Here is a 24,806-nt window from a genome sequence, read left to right as displayed (position 1 = left end):
TTTGAATTGAAAACTGCTTTCAACGCTTGAAAAACTACTAATCCAGATCAAATACAAGAGTAACTGTATAATCAACCATTAAGAACATTATAATTCTTTTCTTTGACTGAAAACGACACTTGCGACACTTTCAAATCAAAAGACGACAGTTCGACTATGCTACTACTTTGTAAAAGAGAATTGAAAATGGCGGAAAATACATAAAAACATTCACAGTTCTTTGCACAATGGAGGTGGAAAGATGGAAAGGAAGGGGGTTTCGGCAGTGGTATACTGATCACAGACGACAAAACTCCTAAATAGAGCTGAAGAGAGTGAACACAGAGATCAAAATCTAAGAGCAGAAGAGGTCTTGTCTGATCAGCGCACCTGTAACACAGGAAAAGTGTGATGCAGCACACCTACTGCACACGGGAAGTGTGATGCATCCAGATTCCCAAGAGTAAAAGGTGCGATGGTCCAGGGACGAGACTTCAATTGGGCTCGGGGTCACAATTTGCAGCTCAGTTCAGGGATTTAGGCAGGGCAAGTGATGTACAGTAAATATAAATCACAGGGGTTGATCGAATGAGGTTACTAGAGCCACCACTAGGGAAACTAGAAAGTTTGCAAATCGATTGTTCAGTTTATAAACAAAACCCGGAGATAGACTGAAGCAGCATTGATCTACTTTGCACTTGCATAGCAAATGCAGTTCAAAGGCTAGCTGGCTTGACTTCAGGCTCCATCTGTAAGTTTATAAAACAAACAAATATAGACAAACAAACAATCTATTCACTCCCCAGTGGAGTCGCCATTTTGTTATCGGGAAATCTAATGTCCACTCGGCGCTGCTAGTCCCACTAAGATTGGTAGCTATCTTAGAAACAAACAAACTAAAACTACTTTCATTTTCCTTTATGAGGAGTAGATAAGAGTGGAATGAAGGACACCAACCTCAGTCTTACACTTGGTTCCTTGCTCGGTTCCTCTCCTTTTTGATAGATCCTTGCCGCTTCTCCTTCGTCTACCTAGCTTCAAAGAACACCTGTGGAATCAAAACAGCATAATACTATTAGAGAACAGAGATCTACAATCATAAACAATATAGGACCAGATGTATATTGACCACACAAATGCATATATCATCAAACATACAAGAATGTGGAGGAAAACTTGAATAGCTTTATTAATATCAAGAATAGCAAAGAGGATTACAACCAATTGTTCTGACCCAGCGTCATCCTCCAGCATGAAAGCCCTTCTTTCACCTCATGAAAAGATTAGATCACCCAACAGTATGATATTCCAACAAGAAACCAACAACACTTCCTTACAAGATACAAAATTCCAGCCTCTAGATCTCTGGGATGAGGAATCCATATATAGATGATTGCAGGGGGGTGAGTCAGCTTCTGGGATTTTGATTAGTGTCCTCTATGATAGTTCTTGATTTCACTTGGAGATTGATGATCTCTTACTCATCCCTGGGCAAAATCAGAGAGGCAAGTGTCATAGGAGAAGTTTCTGGAAGATTCCATGATATCCACCTCACAAACTGTCTTTGCCATTTGTCCACTCTCACCCATCGCACCCTATAGAAGGGATTTTCAGTATGCATCGCACCTCCCGTGTGCATTAGGTGGGATGCATCGCACTTTGACCATGGAGCAGGTGAGATGGTCCTATTTTGACCAGTTCTGAGCAGTTTTTCATGGAGAACTTCTGGGAGATGATGTAATCAGCTGACCTTGTTCTTTTAGGGTATGGAACAACACTTTTAGGGACTTAGGAGCCCTTGGTTTATGGACATGTTTGATTGGGGTTGCAGTGCCCAAAAATGTCTATAACACCCACTGAGGAGTTTTTGGTCCTCCAAAAGCATGAAAAATTATTTGAAACTTTTATGTACACTGTCTACGTCATAAGCTTCCTAAAAAGTCTCGCTTCCATCTCCTTCACCTTTGTTCTTTGGAGCCCTAAGCGATGAGCCGACACCTGCAACCTCTGCCACCTGTAGTACATTGTTTTGAAAATTACATGCTTGACTTTCATGACCAACTAATGAACCAATCATCCCACACTGGCCACGAGTTTATAACACATACTTGGTGGTCAAGTTTACATCAAGATGTATGCAATACCCTAGCTACGAAAACAAGGCCAACATATCATTGTTGCTTCAACAAGTGATGGAAAACACTTCATCACTGCAACACATGATTTACAAAGATAAGGCCAAACAATATTTTCTTTGACAAGTGATGGAAACATGAAATCACTTTCAGAGTTTAAAATGCAACTCAAAATAAGACCAAACATCATTGTTGTTGAACAAGTGATGGAAACACATCATCACTTTTACATTTTAAAATGCAACAAATTATTTACAAAAGCACGACCATGACAAGCTAACATATCTAGAAACCATTTTTCACTTATCAACGTGAATGGGTCACCTCCTTGTGGCGGTTTTTCTTGTTGAACAATTGCTTCACCTGGTTCATGCATCGACACTTTGTCTTTAAGACGCTTCTCTGGATGGAGCCTCCAACATGTGGCTCTTGGATGGCCACTTCTGTCGCAATGACTGCAATAGGTCTTCTTCCTCCAGATTTGCTTAACATGTTTCTTTACCTGCTGTTGAGAGGGTCTTTCACGCCCCATCCTTTTGTGTATTGCCATTCTTTTCTAACACTTAGAAAATGTATGGTTACGTAATCCACAAAAGGTACATGTTTTTCAATGCCATGTTTTACGTTCACCATTAACAACATGATTATAATCTAAATGAACATTCGAATATTGAGACTGGTTATACCTCTCCTTGTTGTCTCTGGTGTAAGTATGGCGATCAGAGTTTGTCTCAGCTCTTTCCCTGCAATGGAAACTGTCATGGGATGATGGGGATGTTTTCCCATCATTCTCTTTTCTTGACGATTTCGACGATGTCTCGGAAGCATATGACACCTTCGAGCATTCTCCCTTGGTGTATCTCAAGCCTGCAAATTGAGGTCTCTGCACATCCTCCATTGGTTGAGTTATGCCTTAGTTATTAACACTAAGTTCTCTTTCCTCCTCGTGCCTCGTCCTTGTAAGGAGCCTCATGTTTGTCCCTGTAATTGGGATCTCCAAATCTCCAATAGAAATAATACTATGTGAAGATGAAACTGAAAGGAAATCAACATCTTTTACCTTCTCTATCGATTTGGAAAGCATTGATGAGGGCTTCTCATCATCTATTGTCGGTGGTTTTCTAGTTGTCTTGGCACATTCCCCAACTTATTTTCTAATATACCCAAGTCTTGCCTGAAGGGTAATTCTTCTACTTTGATGGGATTGACAATTCCTTGGCAATTAATGCCTAAGCCTTTTCCTTCATACCCCATTCTCTTCAACAATTTGGAGCCAGTTCCTGTGGTATGATCTTTAAAAATAGAGAAATCATCATCAGGAAACATACATGAAGAGGGAGAATTACTTTTTACCTCACATGGGTCACGTTGTAGCTTCTCTAAGGCCTCGTCCTTTGCTTGCAGTTGTCATAGCAAACTATGTTTTTCCTCTTTCTCTTCATGTAGATGCATTTTCAATTCAACGTTCTATGTTTGAAGGTTTTGGTTGTTGTGCTTCAGTTCTTCCAGGTCCTCTTCTGTGGCTTGCAACTAAAGTTGCAATCACTCATTTTCCTCTGTCTCTTTCTGTAGAGTTTCATACATTATTTCCACTCTTTTGGAAATTTTGAGCATGGTCTCGTACATCAATTTTTTATCCTCTACCTCTACACATTCCATTGTTCATGCTTGCAATTCACATCCATGCAAAGACCACCCCGATACCATTTGATCCAGGTCCGGGTGTGACAAAGGACCATTCCAAGACCTTTTACTTTCGTGATGTGTTAAATTGCATTTTGAAAAGAACATAAATTAATACATATGCATGCTATAAAGAAGAGGAACATGACATTCATCAACACATGAAAACATGAGCCATTGATAACAGAGTTCGTCCAAGAGGGACTATGTCTCCGGGCCCCAGTGTCAATATGGTGCAGGCTACTGCATTAAGTGTTGTCAATAGTGATGATGTACATAAGAGGTGAAGTCACTATCATACAAGGAATATTCCCTCACATAGGAGTGGCTCCAAGAGATGTTCCGCTACAGGAACTCTTAGTCAAAAGGACTCCTATCAGTGTGACATAAAACTCATGCATGATGATCATCCGGCCAACATGGCATAAAGGGCTTTCAATGCAAACATACATGGCAACAACATGAGTATCCCATCAACATGACGATAAAGGGATATCGAACAAAACATCATGAATCATAACAACAATTACATCACGTAGATGATTCCGTATCACGTCAAACAAGAATCATGAAAACAAGTACAAAAACAAGATACCACATCAAACATCAAACAAGGATCTGTGCAACACAATGCATAGCAAAAGAAGTATATGAACACACTGCATATACCTCACATCCAGGGGCCATCTGAAGAAAATGATGCCAAGCTACTGAAGTTGTTCGTACCATCAATCTCATGGCATCAAATCTTATGGAAATGGATGCTCGCACATTGAATGCTAACACCTACACTACGCTTAGAAAAGTGGTCGAAAAATGAAATGAGCAAATGAAAAATCTGAATGCACCATAAGATTTGTGGCGTTGAATAGTGCAAAATTGATGGTTAAATTTCTGAATTCTGAGAAATTGAAAATCTGGGGCTTAAGGAATCTTTTAGATTCCCTCTAGATTCCTTAAAGATTCCCTCCTTCAGGTCCTCTGAAAATCTGCTACTCAGATCAAAATTCCGACTACGTCATCAAGTTTCTTGCGGAATTCTAGGAAAGATGAGTATGAAGTTGGCTGCATTCTGACTCTGGCGAATTTCAGCATCCAAAGAATCTGAAAGATTCCCTCAAATATTCTTGAAGATTCTCCTCCGCTGGGAACCTGCAAATCTGCTGCGCAAAAGGCGAATCTGACCTCGCCATGGCGTTCCCTATGAAAATCCGAGAAAATTAACTGTAAACTTAGTTACACTCTGATAAAAAGAATTTTTACCTCCTTGGTGAATCTTCGAACATCAAAAAATATTCTAGCTCAAAATGCATGTCAAGGCTCTGCGTCCTTTGTCTCAAAATTCATGCCACGCCTCCTCTCTCCATTCTGCCGTGTCCTCGTTTGCAAATGAAAAATCGGGTTCTTACATGTTTTTGGGCGGAAATAACAAGAATTTTATATAGCGAGTTGGTTAACGCAGAGGCGACGAAGTGGGAGTTCCAAACCTGCTGACCCCCACACTTGGAAAACTGTTTGTTGAAATGGCTTTTCCAACCTTACAATTGGCAAAGTGTTGTTGAAATGGCTTTTCCAACCTTACAAGGTTTATATGGTTATCTATAACATGCCATTAATCGTATATATGTGTTTTTGCATTATAACAAACCATAACAAATCTTTTTTATAATATTCGTTATGCCATTAATATGGCTTTTCCAACCTTACAAGATTTATATGGTTATATATACCATGCCATTAACAATATATGTGTGTTTTTAATGTTTTCTTTATATGGTTTTGGCATTATAACAAACCATAACAAATCTTTTTTATAATATTCGTTAGATTCAAATATGCCCAATTTTTATAGCACAGGTTTAATATAATAACTTTATTTTTAATATATTGAATTTTGTTTTGTTGTTATTATATAGTTTTATTTTCATATGACTTTTTATATAATAATATATATATTTTTAAAAGATTTGTTAGGGGATTTTAAGTTTATTTTCTTGTTATTTTGTGCAGGGTTAAGAATGAATGTTAGCGCGTCATGTGTCGATGATTTAGTAGTCATTCAATCACCGCATAAACTTAGTAGGTTTCACGTGCTGACTGGGATGCCTTGTGGCATCTTGTGGGCCCCACTTTTTCTGTGTCTTATCAAACTTTGAAGAGCTCTCACTTTCGCATCTGGACTCGGTTTGATGAACCGTTCACACCTTCGTGATCACGACGCCGAGATCTTCAACATGAACCTAGTTCAAGCACAATCCAATCCCTTTGATGTTTGAGCCTTTCTAAGTCCTCTTGGACTTCTGCATGTGTTTGGAGCCACCTGTTTCAGGTACCCTGGATGTTCAACATAGGTTATATTGTGCATCTCACTCAACACCACATTTTTTAGCCTTTGAGAATTTGGAAAATAAATTTTGCATCTAAACATGAGGACTCTGTCCTCTTTCAATTCATAATCTTTATGTTGTGGCCATAAATTATCTTGCTATAACTTCTCTTTAATTTGCATGTACTATTGATATGAAATTGCAACCTCTAGAAATTTTAATTTAAAATCATGTTTATGTACCCTTATCATTGTAGCATGCATTGCAAGCATTCTTGCATCAACCACCTCATTTTTCTTCCATTTAATATATTTTATTTCAAAATCATATTTAGCCAAAAAATTCTAGCTACTTAACTTGCTTAGAACTCAAGGTCGATTGTCCAAACAAATCCTTTAGATCATTATGGTCTATTCTCAATTCAAACCTATTTCCCATGAGGTAATGCCTCCACATTTTTAAGGCATGCATGATGGCTGCTAATTCCAAATCACAAGTGGCATAATTTCTCTCATGCTCCTTCAACTTCCTTGACTCATAGCACATCATGTGTTGATTCTGCATGAAGGCTCCTCTAAGCCATTCCTTGTGAGCATTAGTGCACACAATGAATTCTTCAATAAGATAAACTATCTTTAAAATTGGTCCATTTTTAAAAAATTTCTTCAAATGTTGGAGGGACCATCATGAGCCTAGTCAAATCTAACACTGTTGTTTTATGAATAAGTGACTAGGTGTGTAATTTTTGAAACCCTTATATGAACCCTTTGTAATACCCTATTAGTTACATAAAGATCTTGACCTTAGTGAAATTTCTTGGTGTTGGCCATTCAATAATGGCTTTGATATTTTCTAGGTACATTACCACACATTCCTTTGAGATGATATGACCCAAATAATGAATCTACCTTTGGTAAAAAGAACACTCACTTATCTTGGCATAAAGTTGATGCTCTTTGAATGCCTACAACACCCGTAAATGTTTCTTATGTTCCTCTTTCGACTTTGAATACACAAGAAAAGGGAAATATCAACTTATAAATAAACTTGCCTTTTTTTCTTTGCTCCATCATGGCCCTCTTTTGTCATCCCAAGCATTCTAGACAACTAGCTTATCTTTGTTTTTCTCATAGAGGTGATATTCTTCCTCGTGGTTTTCTATAAAGTATTGGGCTCATCAAATTTGATTTTGCCTATAAAATGAAGAAAATAAACTTATAAATATTTGTAAATGTGAGACAATTGTTTTTGTGTAATAAAATATTTTTATGATGAAATTTATAATAAACTTAGAATTCTTCCTTTTAGAACTATATTGGATGGCAGATGAGTATAAATGCTTAGTCAAGAAGACATGATTGGATGAATATGAACCAGTTAGACCGCGTTGTTACAACTATAAAAAAGAGATAGGAAAAGAGTTCTCTTAACCAAAATTGTGCTTAGCTTTTATATATATATATATAGATATATATATATATATATATATATACATATATATATATAGAGTAATTTGTTTAGTACCATTACTAACACCAACAATCATGTTTTAATAAAGGCCGGTTTTGTTTTCGAACCTAAGTCTTTAGAATTAAGTTTTATTAGTTTAGTGATTTCTTTATTAATTATATATAAATAATATTTTCATAATTTTAATTATGGTTTAAAATATGATTTTATAAACTGTTAACTTTTTTTATTTATAAATAAATAACAAATAAATTATAAATTAAGTTGTTTTTAAAAAAAATTGTAAATATATGATAAAAAAAAACAACTCTTAAAAAATAAAAGATAATAATATTTTGTAAAATATCATAAAACTTTGTACAATTTAAAAAATTATAAAACAATCATATTTTATAAAATATTATAAAATTTTGTTATTTATGTTGACACCTAATCCTCAACGGATGGGTGAACTGGAACGCGATCAGTCATCAAGAAGATGAACTGATCCGTCCTATTTCTGTATATAAATGATAGTTAGCTAATGAATTAATGCAATCAGTTTTTCTTCCGCTCATTCTGGAGTTACCCTGGCCTGACATGGTATCAGAGCACAGGTCCCAGGTTCTTAAAATAGCTGTAACTCCTTCATTTCTGCTGTTGTCCTCTGCCCTGAGCACTGCCAACGCATCTGTCCATAATGTTCTCTGGCGCACCAGCACTGCCTCTGTCCTGACATTAAACGTTGGTCTGACATGCTCCTCTCTGCTTTCGTTTGATCTCTCATTTGCCCAGCTTGGCTCACATTTCACCTGTTCTCTGCGCATCCGTTTTGAACGCCCGGCTCCAATTTCTTCATTGAATTTCAGAACTTTTGCTTCGAGATTATTTTGATCAGAAATCACTGCTCTACAGTACAGTTGCTCCTCAGAGATCGCTTTCTTGATTCTTTCCTTGGCTTCCTCTAAATCTTCTGAAGCATGAGAAACGGCATCCTCGAACTCCCCGTCTTTCTTTGCAAGCTCTTCTGTAACCTTACCAATATCCTCAAGTTTTTCATTGTCTGTCGTGGACTCAGATATTAATTTATCATCTTCTTTGCTCTCACGGAAAATCCCTGGGTCGGAATACCATTGCCATTGCCTGGAAAGAGCATGAGATTCTCTCCATGAATATCGAGAGCCTTGAGAGCCGCTGTTGAACCTCATCGTTTATTTCATTCCCAATTTTCATCATTCGTTCTTGAAATATCTGCTGTTCCGAATCATAACTCATCGTGGGGGTTTTACTTACACTGAATGAACAGTAGCCCAGGACTGCGTTTTGGATAGCGCTGGAAGTGATTAGTGGATCGAAATCTGAAATGATCAAGTGGAGTTGGGTCTTATTGCTGGGTCAGTCGATTTGAATATCGATTTGTTTTGCATAAATTTTTGATACAAATCTTGAGTGTTGCTGTGGTGATCGATTGTAATTACCAGAAATTTCTAAATTCCAGATCTATTTAGATGTGTGTTAAACGTTTGACATTGACTTTGTGTGAAAGTGCTGAGGATTTGATAACAGTATGTCAAAACGTAGTACAGCAAATGAAAGTAAAGGCAGAACGATGGCACGGCAATTGGTAACCATTGCAGATAAATTAACGCAGGTAAACAGAGTTTTGTATTAAAAATTGAAGTGAGACCGCTAGCAGTTTATGTGATTACGCAGTTTATGTGATGGTATGATAGCAGTTTTGGTATAGTGTTGAGATCGAATAGTGTTGCGCAGTTATACATCATTCAAAACATTTTATATATCAAAGCATTTGTGGAGGTGATATAGTGATATTGCACAGTTTTTTATTTTTGGTAATGTTGTATTGAAGCATCAAGTGATATAATATTTCAATGAAATTCTGATGCCTTCTGTCACACATTAGAGGGATTTGTAGAAAATATAGTGCATAAGGCTGTAAGGAAGTTTTCTTTTTTCAAGCAGAAGTATTTTTTTACAGAATGCATTCAATCATTTCTATGGTAGGAATAGTTCTCACTGGCAAGGAGAACTATTCAGAATGGTCTCGAATGGTAAAACACACCCTCATCTACAATGAGTTGTGGAAAGGAGTGTGTGTCGGAGAAGAAGAAAAAGACCTTGTGCAGCCTACATCAGATAAAGAACTTGTCATTTGGGAAAACAAGAACAGCAAAGCCTATGCATTGATCGCAGCATCTGTAAATGAAGAAGTAAGTCATCATATTTCATCCTATTCCACTGCCTTTGAAGCTTTACAAAAGCTGAAAGAACTCTATGATTCACATTCTGCACTTGAAGTTGTTCAGCTCATGATTAAACTCTTCACTCTTGAACTGAAAAATAATGATCCTCTTGCTCTTGCATCTGAAATAAAGTCTATAATGCATGATATTAAATCCACTAAGGTTGAGATGGATATTTCACTTATTTCCTTTCTCAAAGCACTCTATCCTACCTACTCCAATTATCTTGAGTCTTTACAAGCAAATGGAAATCTTAAAGACATAACCTTTGAGTCTCTTGTGAAAAAGTTTGCTGAAAGAGAGAAAGCCTTTGGAAAGAAAACAGTCCCTGAATCTTCTGAAGAGACTGTTTGCCTTGCTCATAAAGAAAAGCATCCTGCACAAGGTTCTACAAGAGGAAGAGGTGGACGAAGAGGAAGAGGAAGATACTTCAGAGGCAGGGGGGCAGACATTCTCAAGCAGAAAAGGCAGATCTGCATTGCATTCGCTGCAAACGAAATGGATCACATGATGCTTCTACATGCAAGCTACCATGGGACAAAATTGAGCAGAGAAGAAATCAGCAGAAAGGTAAAACTGATGACACAGACAAAGGTAAAGCACCAGAATCCGCTCACTATATTGAGGCACATTGTAACATTGGAGTAAATGAAGATTTGTTTAATGCTTCACTTGCTTCTTCGAAAAATGATTGGTTGCTTGATTCAGGAGCAACCTATCATATGACTCATAGGAAAGATTTTTTTGAAGATTTCACTGACAATGTTGATGGAGCAGTATACTTTGCAGATCAGTCAAAAATCAAGCCATCAGAGCTTGGCACAATCAGGCTTAAACTGCCTGGTCTTCCAGACTTTCTTCTGGACCATGTTCTATATCTCCCACAGCTCAAGAGAAACTTGTTGTCCCTGGTCCACATCCGCCAGCAAGGTCACTCCATTCATATGTTTGATGGAAAGCTTGAGGTAAGAAAGGCATCTGACCACTCACTTGTCATGAGGGGTATAGAAGAAGAAAGACTTCTTAAACTGCAAGGAACTTCTGCTCATGCACAACATTTCTCATATATTTCTCATCATGAAGAAGGTACACTTCCATCAAGTTTATTATGGCATGCTAGATTTGGACATTTAAACTATGACAGTCTCCACTTATTAAATAAAAATGGTGTTGCTGGTTTGCCTACAATTCCTAGAAAACATAAGCAATGTGATGCTTGCATTCTAGGAAAGCATAGCAAACAGTCTTTTCATGATTCACATTCAAGAGCACATAGGAAGCTTGAACTCATTCATTCAGATTTATGTGGTCCAATGCCTGTTCCTTCTGCAAATGGAAATAAATATATCATGACATTTATTGATGATTACACCAGAATGTGTTGGGTTTATTTATTGAAGAACAAATCTGATGCTTTTCAAACATTCAAGAATTTTCATAAGTGGATTGAAAATGATGCACAATCTCATATTGGGTCTATTCGCACTGATAATGGAAAAGAATACACATCAAATGAATTTGAAAACTATCTTCGCCAACATGGGATCAAACATCAAACAATTGTGCCTTATAATCCTCAACAGAATGGTGTAACAGAAAGAATGAATAGAACAATCTTGAATATGGTACGATCCATGCTTTTCTTCAAAAATGTAAAGACAATGTTTTGGGCTGATGCTGTTCTATGTGCTGCATATATAAAGAATAGATGTCCATCTAGTGCTATAAGAAACAAGACTCCTTATGAATCATGGTACGGACATGTTCCTTCGGTAAAACATCTCAGGATTTTTGGTTCCACCTGTTATGCTTTAATACCAAAGGTACATAGAAACAAACTTGGTGCTAGAAGTCGTAAGTGTATCTTCCTGGGGTATTCAAACACATCTAAAGCATACCGCCTCTATGATGAAGTAAATAAAAAGTTTGTTTTATCTAGAGATGTCATTTTTCTTGAATCATCCAAATCTGACAGTGTTGTTGAGCGGCAACTTGATCGCTTGGATAGATTCACAAAACCGAAATCATTTCAAGAGTTTGATAATCAGATTCCACATCTTGAAGGGGGGATTCCTATACTAGATCAACATGTGGAATCTTCTTCTGAAGAACAATCTCCCCTGCATGACACTCCAACAACGGATGATGCTTTAAGTGATGTAATTGATAGAATTGGGAGACTCAATCTTGATTCAATCCCAACTCAATCAACAGAGCAGCCTGGACCATCTCAGAAAGGTCCCCCAAAGTGGTTGACAAAGACACTTGAAAGTGTTCATCCTGATGAAATTGGAAAAACAGGAACCAGAAATACAAACCGACAAGATGGAGGTGATGTAGATAACTCTAATTCACCTGTTGATATGGATGTTACTTATGATTGTGAATTGAACTTGTCTACAGATTTTGAACCAACTTCCTTCAAAGAAGCTGCTTCTCATGATGAATGGAAAGAAGCGATGCAGAAGGAGTATGATGCCCTCATAAAGAATGGCACTTGGAAGCTGGTTGATCCTCCATTTGGAACCAAACCAATTGGCTACAAGTGGGTCTACAAGAACAAGTACAAAGCTGATGGCTCACTTGACAAGCACAAAGCTAGGCTTGTGGCAAAAGGTTTTGCACAGAAAGAAGGGGTCGATTATGAGGAAACTTTTGCCCCCACAGCAAAATGGGCCACCATCCGGACACTCTTTGCACTAGCTGCTCAGAACGGTTGGAAAGTCCATCAAATGGATGTAAAAACTGCATTCTTGAATGGAGATCTAAAAGAGAATGTTTTTATGTCCCAACCTGAAGGATTTGCTGTGAAAGGACATGAACACAAAGTATGCAAACTTGTGAAGTCCTTGTATGGCCTCAAACAAGCACCACGAGCCTGGTATGAAAAACTAACTGAGCATCTTCTGAAACTCAACTTCAAACATTTTGATCTTGATGATGCAACTTTATTTGTCAAGAAAGTTGGAAAAACAGTTGTATATCTTGTGGTATATGTAGATGATCTTTTAATGACAGGGAACAATGAAAGCTATATTGCATCCATAAAGAAAGAATTAGGAAAAAGTTTTGAAATGACTGATTTGGGCTATGTTCATTACTATCTTGGCATTCAAGTAACCCAACATCCAAAATCCATATTTCTTTCTCAAAAGAAATACATTGGAGATTTGTTAAACAGATTTGGCATGACAGAGTGCAATCCTCTTTCTACTCCAATGGAACAAAACTTGAAGCTCACATCTATTGAAGGAAAGGAATTTGAGGATGCAACAAAGTATAGACAGCTTGTAGGAAGTCTCATCTACCTCACTACTACCAGACCAGACATTTCATTTGCTGTTGGAATCCTCTCCAGGTTTATGCAAAAGCCTTGTGAGGGACATTGGTCTGCTACAAAAAGAGTTCTAAGGTACTTGAAGGGAACTCAAGACCTTGGAATCAAGTATACACAGGTGGACGACTTCAACTTGATTGGATACTCTGATTCAGACTTCGATGGAGACAAAGAAACTAGGGTATCTACTTCAGGATATGCTATGAGTCTAGGATCAGGAGCTGTCTCCTGGAGATCACGCAAACAATCAGTACCAGCAGATTCCACAACAGAAGCAAAATACATGGCAGCAGCTGAAGCAACGAAAGAAACTGTGTGGCTCAGGAAAATTCTTGAAGATTTACAGGTAAAACAAATACAATCAACTCCACTCATGATTGATAACACCTCTGCAATAAAGTTGGCCAAGAACCCAAAGTTCCATGATCGTACTAAGCACATCAATACTAAATATCATCTGATCCGACATCATGTTGAGGCCAAAACAATCCATCTCCGTCATTGTTCCACAAACGAGCAAATTGCAGACATCTTCACCAAAGCGCTTGGAAGAGAAAAGCTTGAAAGATTCAGAACGATGCTTGGACTCACCAACATCCCTTCAGATTAAGGGGGGAATGTTGACACCTAATCCTCAACGGATGGGTGAACTGGAACGCGATCAGTCATCAAGAAGATGAACTGATCCATCCTATTTCTGTATAGAAATGATAGTTAGCTAATGAATTAATGCAATCAGTTTTTCTTCCACTCATTCTGGAGTTACCCTGGCCTGACAATTTAAAAATTCATATATACAAATTAAATAAATTTTAATCCTAATATATTTTAATTTTATTAAAATTTTCATTTTCATTTTTATGATTGAAAATACTTTTGTATATATACTCTTCATGAAAACACACATTTACACATTTAGTTGTTGAGGAGAGTCTCTTGTTATAAATGCAATGCACTATATTAAAAGATTTACCAGAGAAATACTTACTAACCCATAATAATAATTTTTCTGGACTAATATAAGTTTTTTCACTACAAATATTAAATTTTGAAAAGTCTTGAAATGAGGCTTTCCATCCAACCATTGAAAAATGAAAATATAGTTGAGGATAACACTTTTGCATTACATTGAGTATTTAATGAGAAGAGTTTGATATGGTTTTAAGTGGTCATGAGAGGTTTTTTCACTATAAGTACTAAATTTTGAAAAGTTTTGAAATGAGGCGTTCCATCTAACCATTGAAAAATGAAAATATGGTTGAGGATGACACTTTTGCATTACATTGAGTATTTAATGAGAAGAGTTTGATATGGTTTTAAGTGATCATGAGATAAATTTGAGATTTTTTTAAAGTTTGGGATATTATATATTTAGTTTTATTGATTTTTTCCAGATTTATGTATTTGGAATTTAGATATAACGATTTAATTTGTTTTCCATTTTATATTGAAATTTATAGACAAAAGCAAGATATTCTATAGAACTTTAACACCATCAAATAATAAAAATCATATAAACTCACCATATTATTACGAAAATTTAACTTAAATAAAAAGATAACAATCTTTAACACTATCAAATAATAAAAATCAAAATTAATACAATAATAATAAACAATCATTTCTTTTAACTATTAAAGATAAACTTATTAAACCATATAAATTTACATAATTGTATTAATCATTCACCTAAAACATATTATTAATAAAAATATTATGAATTACATCTGATAAACAAATCAGTGACTGATATTCTGGTTACTAATCGAGTTGTCTATCTTTCTCAATTTCCAAGAATAAAGAGATTCCACAAAATATTTCTTCAATATTTTTTAATGTATATGCATCTCGATAGGTATGATGATCTCGTGCTAATCACTGATACAGTGCATTTAATATACAATAAGATGGTTCCCTCTCGTTTACCATGTTTGACATTGAAAGAAAACTATTTTTGTTTGTATGCCCACATAGATAGAAAACTCTCCTGTTTTGTTTTGTGTGTATGGTTTAAATTTTCTTTTTGTGTTTGTTTTTAGTATCATTGTTTTTATATAATCGAATAGTCAGTAAGTCTAGAATAGACATTTCTTTTTATCTCAACTTACAAGGAAATGAACAAGTAATTTTACAATTACAATTAATATATCCAAAAAAATATTTAGTCTTATCCATATTTGAAAGATAATTATCAATTTAATATCAAAATATTTAACAATAATGTTTTTATAATTTTTTTAAATATAATTTTACAATTTTTTTAATATAATATTTAACCATGTGTAAGTATGCATCCATAGCTTTCCTTTCCCCGTCTTCGTCAGCAAGAACGTTCGATACCTGGAATAAATTATTACCGTGGGAAGCCATGTCAGCTTTATATCACATTCGGGACCACTGTAATATTTGAACTAAAAAAACTATCGAAATAACGCAATTTCCATAGAAAGATTCTCTCAATAATATTTTGATCAGGAATTACTCGATTCTCTGAATAATATTTTGAAAATTTCCATAGATAGATTCTCTGAATAATATTTTGATCAGGAATTACTCGATTCTCTCAATAATATTTTGATTAGGAATTTCATCCAATGTAAGCTTTGAAAACCTCTAAAATTTAGACAAGAACACTCCAATTGATTAATTTATTTTCTTTGTACATCCAGTTAACTGCTCCTAACTAAAACAATTTATTTACTCAACCTAGAGAAGTACGCACACTCTAACTTCTACATCTACAATTATTATTCAAAAAAGTCGACATTGCTTTTGGCAAGTGGAAAACCAAAAGCGATCTCTGGCTGAATTTATACAAGAGTTCAAGTGGAATATTGTTTTTTAATTTATTTCACCACATGGCAAAAAATATCACCGACGCCAACGGTTATAAATATCGTTGCTAGCGTGCTCCACCTCCACCTCTACCTGGCTCAGGTGCAAGGGATCTAGCCCCTTAAAGTTAACTTAGTTTTTTGTTTTATTCTATTTTAGGTTTTTTTGGATCATTTGTGAATTTGACATGTTAATTTTCTTTTAAGGTGTTTTCCCTATTAGAATTCGCAAGTTAATCATTTTTTTAATTAATTTTTTCGATCAGATGGCCTCAATTGAGAGATGCCAGTATATTCTCATAGTCGTTACTAAATCAATGAATGGAATTCGCTACAGTAACTTTCTTACATGTCTAGAACACATACTTAGACCATACTTAAATTAATTTTCTACAAAGCATGATTAAAAATTTACTGTGCCTCTTGTTGATAACCACGTATGTAGGATTAAGAAAAAATGAAATAAAAAAATTAGTGTTGAACACCTGTCTTTCACAGTGCCTTTGAAAGTGATCTCTTTGCATTCTGAAACATATGCATGGTTGAAGCATAAGGACACGTTTGATCCATTACAATGATGGTTGAAGGATTTATGCCCCACAATCATCCATAACCATGACAATGAGGTATGTAGGCATAAATTCGAGTAATAAGGACACATTTCATGCATTACAATGACAGTTGAAGCATTTGTGCCCGACAATCATCAATAACCACGACAATGAGGTATGTAGGCATTGATCGATGAAACATTTCTTTAATTCAGTTAAGTACAGTCGAAATATGAAACGTTCTGCCTATTCATATTCTCCTCCACCAGGGGTTTTGAGTTTTTAGTTACATTACAAAAGTTCAAACCTCATAGTATGGCCCATTTGATATATTATAATCAAACGCTCCGTGGATGCATGCATTTCTTTGTTAGCACTTAAGGTTGTTGGAATTGTTGAAGGATAATTGGAATGTTGGCTTCTCTCGACTTCTATCTGGTAAAAAAGGTGGCAAATCTCATTGCGTTTTTAATTGTTTCCAAGCTCTCGCGGCTGTCTCTGATAATTTGGTGTAGTTCGTGTCTGATTGAATTATTCCCTACTATTTTTTCAAGTTTCAGCATTGGAGAAACGCTTTCTCAGTGATTGTGTTTTTACTTGTTTCCATGCTCTTGTGGTTGTCTCTAATAATTTGGTGTAGTTCGTGTGTGGTTCAATTATTCCTTACTATTTTTTTCAGATTTCAAAGGCGTTCAGAAATCGATCTTACAGGTATGTATAATTTTTCTTTCCGCGATATTTTTCCACTTTAATTCAAATGAGATGACTAGCTTGTAGAAAAAAAAGAAGGGAATCGATTGTGTATAAAATCTTTGTGATATCACTAGCCTGTAGAAAAAAGAAGGTTCTGGTCTTTTTTTTAAACTCTCTCCCAAAATTTATTTCTTCTTTGGCGTTGATCTTCTCCTCAAATATTGAGACTTAAAACCACTTCACAACCTTTACAAAACCTTAAATCACACATATATAAGCTTCCCCTTACAAAATCTTTGGTTACATATGTTTTTAACACATAAATCTCTTACCGACGCATATTTCCTTATAAACTATTTACAAAGGAAAATGCCCACACAAACATACATTTCTGCCCTTCCGTATGACCTTGTCACGTTTCTCGAGGTTTAACCTCATCGCAATCAGCCATCGGTCCTTCCACGGTCATATGTATATATATGTATCTTCATCAACCCTTTAGCGTCGATATGCGATATCAGAGCGTTAACGTATGTTTTAGCATTAAACCACTTTAATAGAAATATATGGATTACACAGGAAACCCGCTGCGAATCATATATATAGTGGATCTCAAATTTTATAGATTCGCCACTATACGCCCATCGGTTCCGGGTCTCCAAGCCTTTCCATTACACACTCCGATCTGCGCTTCCTCCGATTGCGATTTGCGATCAGATCTTGACCATCGATCTGATCCACGATCCGACGCTTGAGATTAAGTCACGCGATCGCATATCGCTCAAGCTCAATGCCATACTCCTTCTGCTTCCATACGCTGATCTGATATCTTTACAAGCCTGGCAGTTGATTCCTACTGTGTTTTTCACTGTTTTTTTGTGTAATTGGGTTTTCCACTTGCGGGAGTTAAACTGTATAATGAACTCACTGATGCGATATTTCACCTTCCCGATTCGATCTGCGATCCGACGGTGCAGATTAACTTGCACGATCGCATATCGCTCAACCTCAATGCCAGACTCCTTCCACTTCCATACGCCGATCTGATATCTTTACGGACCCCATAGGGATATAAACCATTCCCTATAATATTTCAAGTCTGACACTTGGTTCCGACTGTGTTTTTCACCGTTTCTTAGTGTAATTGGGTTTTCCGCTTGGGGGAGTTAAACTGTATAATGACCCCGCCGATGTGATATTTTGCCTTCCCGATTCAATCTCAACCATTGATCTTCCCAGATCTAACGGTTCCTGAGCATCAATCTTCACTCCTTCGCTCGTTCCTTTTACTTAGAATTTATGTTAAGTCTTCATTTTTGCTCTTCTTTAAAGGTTTTGTCCTGCTGTTATTTTGTTGCGCACTCTTCCTCCTGAGCTTTGATTGGTCCTTCTAATGGATTCAACACCCCATCTTGATCCTCCTCTTTATGTATTCTTTGTGTGATTGTTGCACTTCCCTTACACACACACACACACACACACATATACAGAATGATATAGTTCACTCATCTTGCACCATTCGATGCTTACACTTATTCAATTTGGGATTAAATCTCTGGACATATATATAAATAAATACATAATTACAAAATAAGTGTAAGCAATCCAATTTCTCTGTGACACTTTATAAGTATTTCATCATTACTTATGTTTCCTGCATTTATACACAAATTATTAGTTTGGAAATCATAAGATTCAACAGTCTCAACTGTTTCTTCACATATCAGCTTTTCAAACTGAACTTCATCTCCTTGCACAACAACTTGTTCTTGTCTTGTCACAGTTTCAAATATCAATGTATTATCAAGTTCTTTCTGCTGCAATAAATCACTGCTTCTCTCATTTAACAGACATTCTCCATCCTCCTTTACTTGAGAGTTTTTTATCTTCTAAAAGATACTTCTCCATACTTCTGACAACTTCAAAAGATTGGTCATCCTCTGTAAAACACTCCTCTGTTAGTGTTCCTTCTCCCAAGGTTAAATCGTCTGCATAGGTTCCTTCCTTCTTAACATATTTCAACAGATGTCCTTCCTTCTTAGTGACTGTCTCAACAGCTTCCATGGCTATTTGCACTGTGTCTATCATCATGGTGGATTCATGATCCTTTACTATGTTTTCAGTTATTTCAGTTAACATAGTCTCAACAAAATGGAAAATTGTGTGTGGTAAATTATGTATTTATGTTACTTTTAATTTTATTCAACATTAAATTATTTTGTTGATATCAAATGCCTTTTTTTTTACTGTTAGGTGATTTCATTGTTTCATCATGGATCCAGCTATTTGGAGTTCTCTTCCATTCGAAGTTCTTGAACTTGTCTTGTTGTGGCTCCCTTTATCGGTTGTGATAAAGTTTGGCACTGTATGTAAAAAATGGAAGAATGCTTTGCAGAACCCTTCTTTCTTTTTATGTTGCAAGAATGTCTCCACGAACCAATTTGGATTTCTCGTTCATTTCCTCAATAGTGAAGACAATTGTTTTGCTACCCAATACCTTAATCAGAATGGCCACATATATCAATTTCATTTGGGATTCATAGATTCAAGATACAGAGTAGAGTGTGTTGTTGGACCAATGGTGGTTTTATCCTTACCAACATAATGCTCCCAAACACACAACTATTTTGTAACGAATCCATTTACAAAGGCATTTAAAAACATAGGGCCGGTACGAATTAGAGACTCAGGGTTCTTTTCATTATTGGAAAATATAAGCAGCAAAAAATATAAATGGGTTGTTCTAAAGCATATCTATGATGGAATGCTGTCTGAATTTTATGTTTGTAGTAGTCTTGATAGGGTATGGCAAAGGGCTACTGTTCCATTTGGTGGCACTTTACCCCCCAAGAATGTACTGTTTTATAAAAGTAAATTGTTTTATCTCGACAAGGAGTATGAAGATTATCCTCAGTACGGGTATACAATGTACTGGTTTGACGTAATAAAAAATGAGTGGGGTTTTTCATTTGTTCCAATCAGTGACATACATTGTATGTCATTAGCAATATACATGAATCAGTTGATATGCCTTGTCAATGATGGGTCCACTTCTGTATGGTCAATTGAAGAATTAGATCATTTCCAATTTGGTCAACCGTGTTTTGAACGAAGAATTGACTACTTTGAAGATGATTGGGGTTTCAGATGGAAGTTGTTGGAAGAAATTTCTGCAGATATAAATAGCAAATGTCCTGGCTATCTTCCATTCCGAACAGTCCATGGTTTGGTTCTTATGTGCAACTGCAGTGAAGTTCCTTTCCTATTATATGACATGGTAACTCGCATATGTTTTCCAATAGATATTGATAATTCAACTAATGAGCAGATGTCTCGGTTTTGGTACCCAGCACAAGAGGACTGCAATGATCTGATTGAGTATGGAGATGTTTTTGCAATTGCTGCCCGTATGGATTCTATTGATGAGATTCCACCATTGGATATGGTGATGGATTCTTACGATATTAGTATTCATAGGAGTTCTTATAAATATTTCCATTTTATATATTCTTTGTGGTTGCAGAAAATATTTCCTTTTTTGCCTCTATACATACTATGCGTCTTTATGGTAATACTTTAAAATTATGTTTGTATCAATCTTTGTGATGTAAAATATTTAATATTGTTTCCGCTAAAGTTTTCTTATTTACATTTAGATGTTTCTCGATGTTATGCTTTTTTCTTTGTTTGTATAATTATAATTTCTATGATTTATGTTATACATTATATTGGTAATGGTTTTTGTCATTGATTCTCAAGCAGTTTTATATGTTTATGTTCATTTTAATATTTATATTTATATTTAGATTTTGATAGTATATATACTTCCAAATTTTTAGATTCTTGTGTCGCAATAGTATGGGTTCCATTTTGATTATAATATGATACATGGAAATTTAGACTTCTTTTTTTGTTTGAGCCATTTGGAAGAATTCATTTGTTTTTTTTGCCATTTTGAAATTTTTTGTTTTTGTTTTTAGGCATTTGGAAAAAGCCTTATACATTTTCATAAGTTTATATGGTTGGAAAAAAAAATAAGATATACACTTTTTATGTTCCATGTTTATGATTGCATAATGAATAATTATTATTCATTGTAGACATGTCATCTGAAGGCACAAGCATGCGTGCAAGAAAAAGAACTTTGTCATCACAATCACATGAGAGGTCTAATGAAAGTCGTCGTTTGTGGTATCAACAAAATAAGGATGCGATAAATGAGCGTAGGAGAGCTACATATAAGAGAAAAACGAGTGAAGGCACTCTTCAGAATGATTCTATAGTTCCTTGTAAGTATCGTAGTGTTATAGACATTTTTGGGCACTGCAACCCCAAGCATAAATGTACATAAACCAAGGGCTCCTAAGTCCCTAAAGGTGTTGTTCCAACCCCTAAAAGAACAAGGTCAACTGATTACAGCATCTCCCAGAAGTTCTCCATGAAAAACTACTCAGAACTGGTCAAAACTGGACCATTTCACCTACTCCATAGGCAAAGTGCGTTGCATCCCACCTGAATACACACAGTCGGTGCAATGCATGTCAAAAAGCCCTTCTATGGGGTGCGGTGGGCGAGAAGGGACAAATGACAGGGTCAATCCACAATGTGGAGGAGCATGGAATCTTCCAGAAACCTCTCTTATGACACTTGCCTCTCTGAATTCGACCAGGGATGAGTAAGAGATCATCAATCTCCAAGTGGAATCAAGAACTATCATAGAGAAGACACTAATCAAATCTCAAAAGCTGACTCACCTCCCTTGTAGACATCTATATATGGATCCCTCATCCCAGAGATCCAGAGGCTGGAATTTTGTATCTTGTAAGGAAGTGCTGTTGGTTTCTTGGTGTAATATCATAGTGTTGGGTGAGCTAATTATTCTGTCACTTAGGGGGACTTTCTATTGGGAGGTAAACTTTGATTGGCAGAAGGTTCAGCAGTTGTAATGCCCCCCCTCGTAAGATGTTGGCAGTAGCGGATTGAACAGAAAGCGGAGGTAAAGGGGAAGGGTCTAAGCTTTTCATGAGGTGAAGAAGGGCTTTCTTGCTGAGAGGATGATGCTGGGTCAGAACAATTGGTTGTAATCCTCTTTGCTCTTTCTTGATTATCAATAAAGCTATTCAAGTTTTCCTCCACACTCTTGTATGATTGATGATTTATGCATTTGTGTGGTCAAATTACATCTGATCCTATATTGTTTATGATAATAGATCTATTTTCTTGGATAGTGTTATGCTGCTTTGATTCTACAGGTACTCCTTGAAGCTGGGTAGACAAGGAAGCGAGTGGCAAAGACCTACTAGAAGAGAGAGGAATCAAGCAAGGAACCAAGCGCAAGACAAATGTTGGTCTTCTTATTCTTCTCTTACCTTTTGCTCATAAACAAAAACAAAAGTAGTTTTTAGTGTGTTTGTTTCTAAGGTAGCTACCAACCTTAGTGGAACTAGCAATGCTGCATAGACACTAGTTTTCCCGATAAAAAAATGAAGACTCCGCTGGGGAGTGAGTAGATTGTTTGTTCATCTACATTTGTTTACTTTATAAACTTACAGACAGAGCCTGAAGTCAAGCCAGCTAGCCTTCGAACTAAATTTGCTATGCAAGTGCAAAGTAGATCAATGCTGCTTCAGTCAATCTCCGGGTTTTGTTTATGAATTAAACAATTGATTTACAAGCTTTCTAATTGCCCTAGTGGTGGCTCTAGTAACCTCCTTAGATCTACCCTGTGATTGATTTACTAATTACCACTTGCTCGGCCTAAATACCTGAACTGAACTGCAAACTGTGACTCGGAACCCAATCAAAGTCTCGTCCCTGGTCCAGCGCACTGTCTGTTCTGTGAAATTCAAATGCATCGCACTTCCCGAGTGTAGTAGGTGCGTTGCATTTCAGTTTCACTATGTTACAGGTGCGCTGATCAGACAAGGCCTTGTTCCTAAATTTTGTTTTCTATGTTCACTCTTTTCAGCTCTATTAAGGAGTTTTGCTGCCTGTAGTCAGTACACCTCTGTTTGAAACCCCTTTCCTTGCTGTTATTCCGCCTCCATTGTGCAAAGAACTGTAAATGTTTTTATGTATTTTTGAGTCATTTTCAGTTCTCCTTTACAAAGAAGTAGCGTAATTGTACTGTCGTTTCTTGATTTGAAAGTGTCGCAAGTGTCGTTTTCAGTCATAGAAGAGAATCTGATTGTTCTTGATAGTCGGTTACACTGTTACTCTTGTATTTGATTTGAGTTAGTAGTTTTCCAAGTGTCGAAAGCAAGTTTTCAATTCCAAATAACAAAGTGTCGTCATTGTCCTCATTTTGTTTTGAAAAGAAACTTGTTAGTAATTGTCACTTTGGAAAATAATTCAGATTTTCACTTAGCTTTCTTTTTATCATTCACACATTAAGAAGGCTGAAAACAAATACATGCATGTGAATTTTCATTTAGACTATTTGTTGGCTTGATTTAGGACAGTGCATATAGTGTGTGCTCTGTGCTCTTTGTTGAAAGAATGCCATCTCTCTTTCCTTAGTAGCTAGGATTTTCATTGCAGAAAGAAGATTAAACGACTATTTATCATCTTAGATTGCATTTTAGGAATTGTACATCTACATCACGCGGTGAACCTGAAATGCAAATTTCTTAAGCAAGATCAACCATAAAATAAATTTAATGAATCTAAAAACACTTTGGAACCTAACGCACAACATCTAGAAGTCTAGGCTAGAGACGTATTCCGGCGTCGTAAAGCCTGGTAACTGTTGTTTTCACTGTTGGTTGGGTGATTCCTCCACTTTGAGACGATAACTGCCAATACGGACTTGCGCTCCCACGTACGGTCGAGTATATTTTGGGAGACCACAATAGGCTTTATCCTTTATCCATTGGAAGCCGTGTCTGCCGCCCTATCGATCACAATGCACTGAACACAGCATTCAGGAAGATTGACTGTCGTACCGTAAAAAGTATTATACAGTTTTGCGATTGGTTTGGTAATCCCTCTGCCTATATTTCCAGAGCAGTCCCTTTCGTTCCTTTTCAGACTCCTTAACGGAAAAGGTCCATCTGAGCACTTGTCACTTCAGGCTCATTAAAAATCAAAGGCGACTAGAGTCATCTTTTGTTTTTTCTCGACTCTTAAAAATTGAAAAAACAAGTTGTGTCAAAGCGTCTAAAATTTATTTTAAACGGAATAATCATCACCTTTCCTACGTTGATCTTAAGTTGAGAAAAATGGAGTCCACCAACCAAGGAGTTCCCCTTGGAGGAAATCCTAGTCCCTTCTCCTCTTGGGGAGATGTTGGTGCACCCCATATGGCCACATTGTCTCTTCCAGGATTGACAATCGGCTTGCCCGTATGGCTCTTCTCGACTTCTGTCGTTCAGAACACCGTGATTCCTGAACAGTCAAGTCAGCAACTAAACGATATTAGAGTTACCCCCCAACCCTCTACTTCGTCCAATTCTTCCTCTCCTCCTTCCTCTTCACTTGATTGGGCTGGTAAAGCCAAAAATCAAGTAACTGAGAAGAAGAAAGAGAAGAAGAAGAAGGAGCCAAAGGCGAAAA

The sequence above is a fragment of the Pinus tabuliformis genome, chromosome 9 (genome assembly GCF_031772625.1).
Source record: "Pinus tabuliformis cultivar Carrire ecotype Pingquan chromosome 9, CPIR1, whole genome shotgun sequence".
NCBI classification, from domain to species: domain Eukaryota; kingdom Viridiplantae; phylum Streptophyta; class Pinopsida; order Pinales; family Pinaceae; genus Pinus; species Pinus tabuliformis.
The sequence above is the reverse complement of the archived record's forward strand: the minus strand, read 5'-3'. Positions refer to the sequence as shown.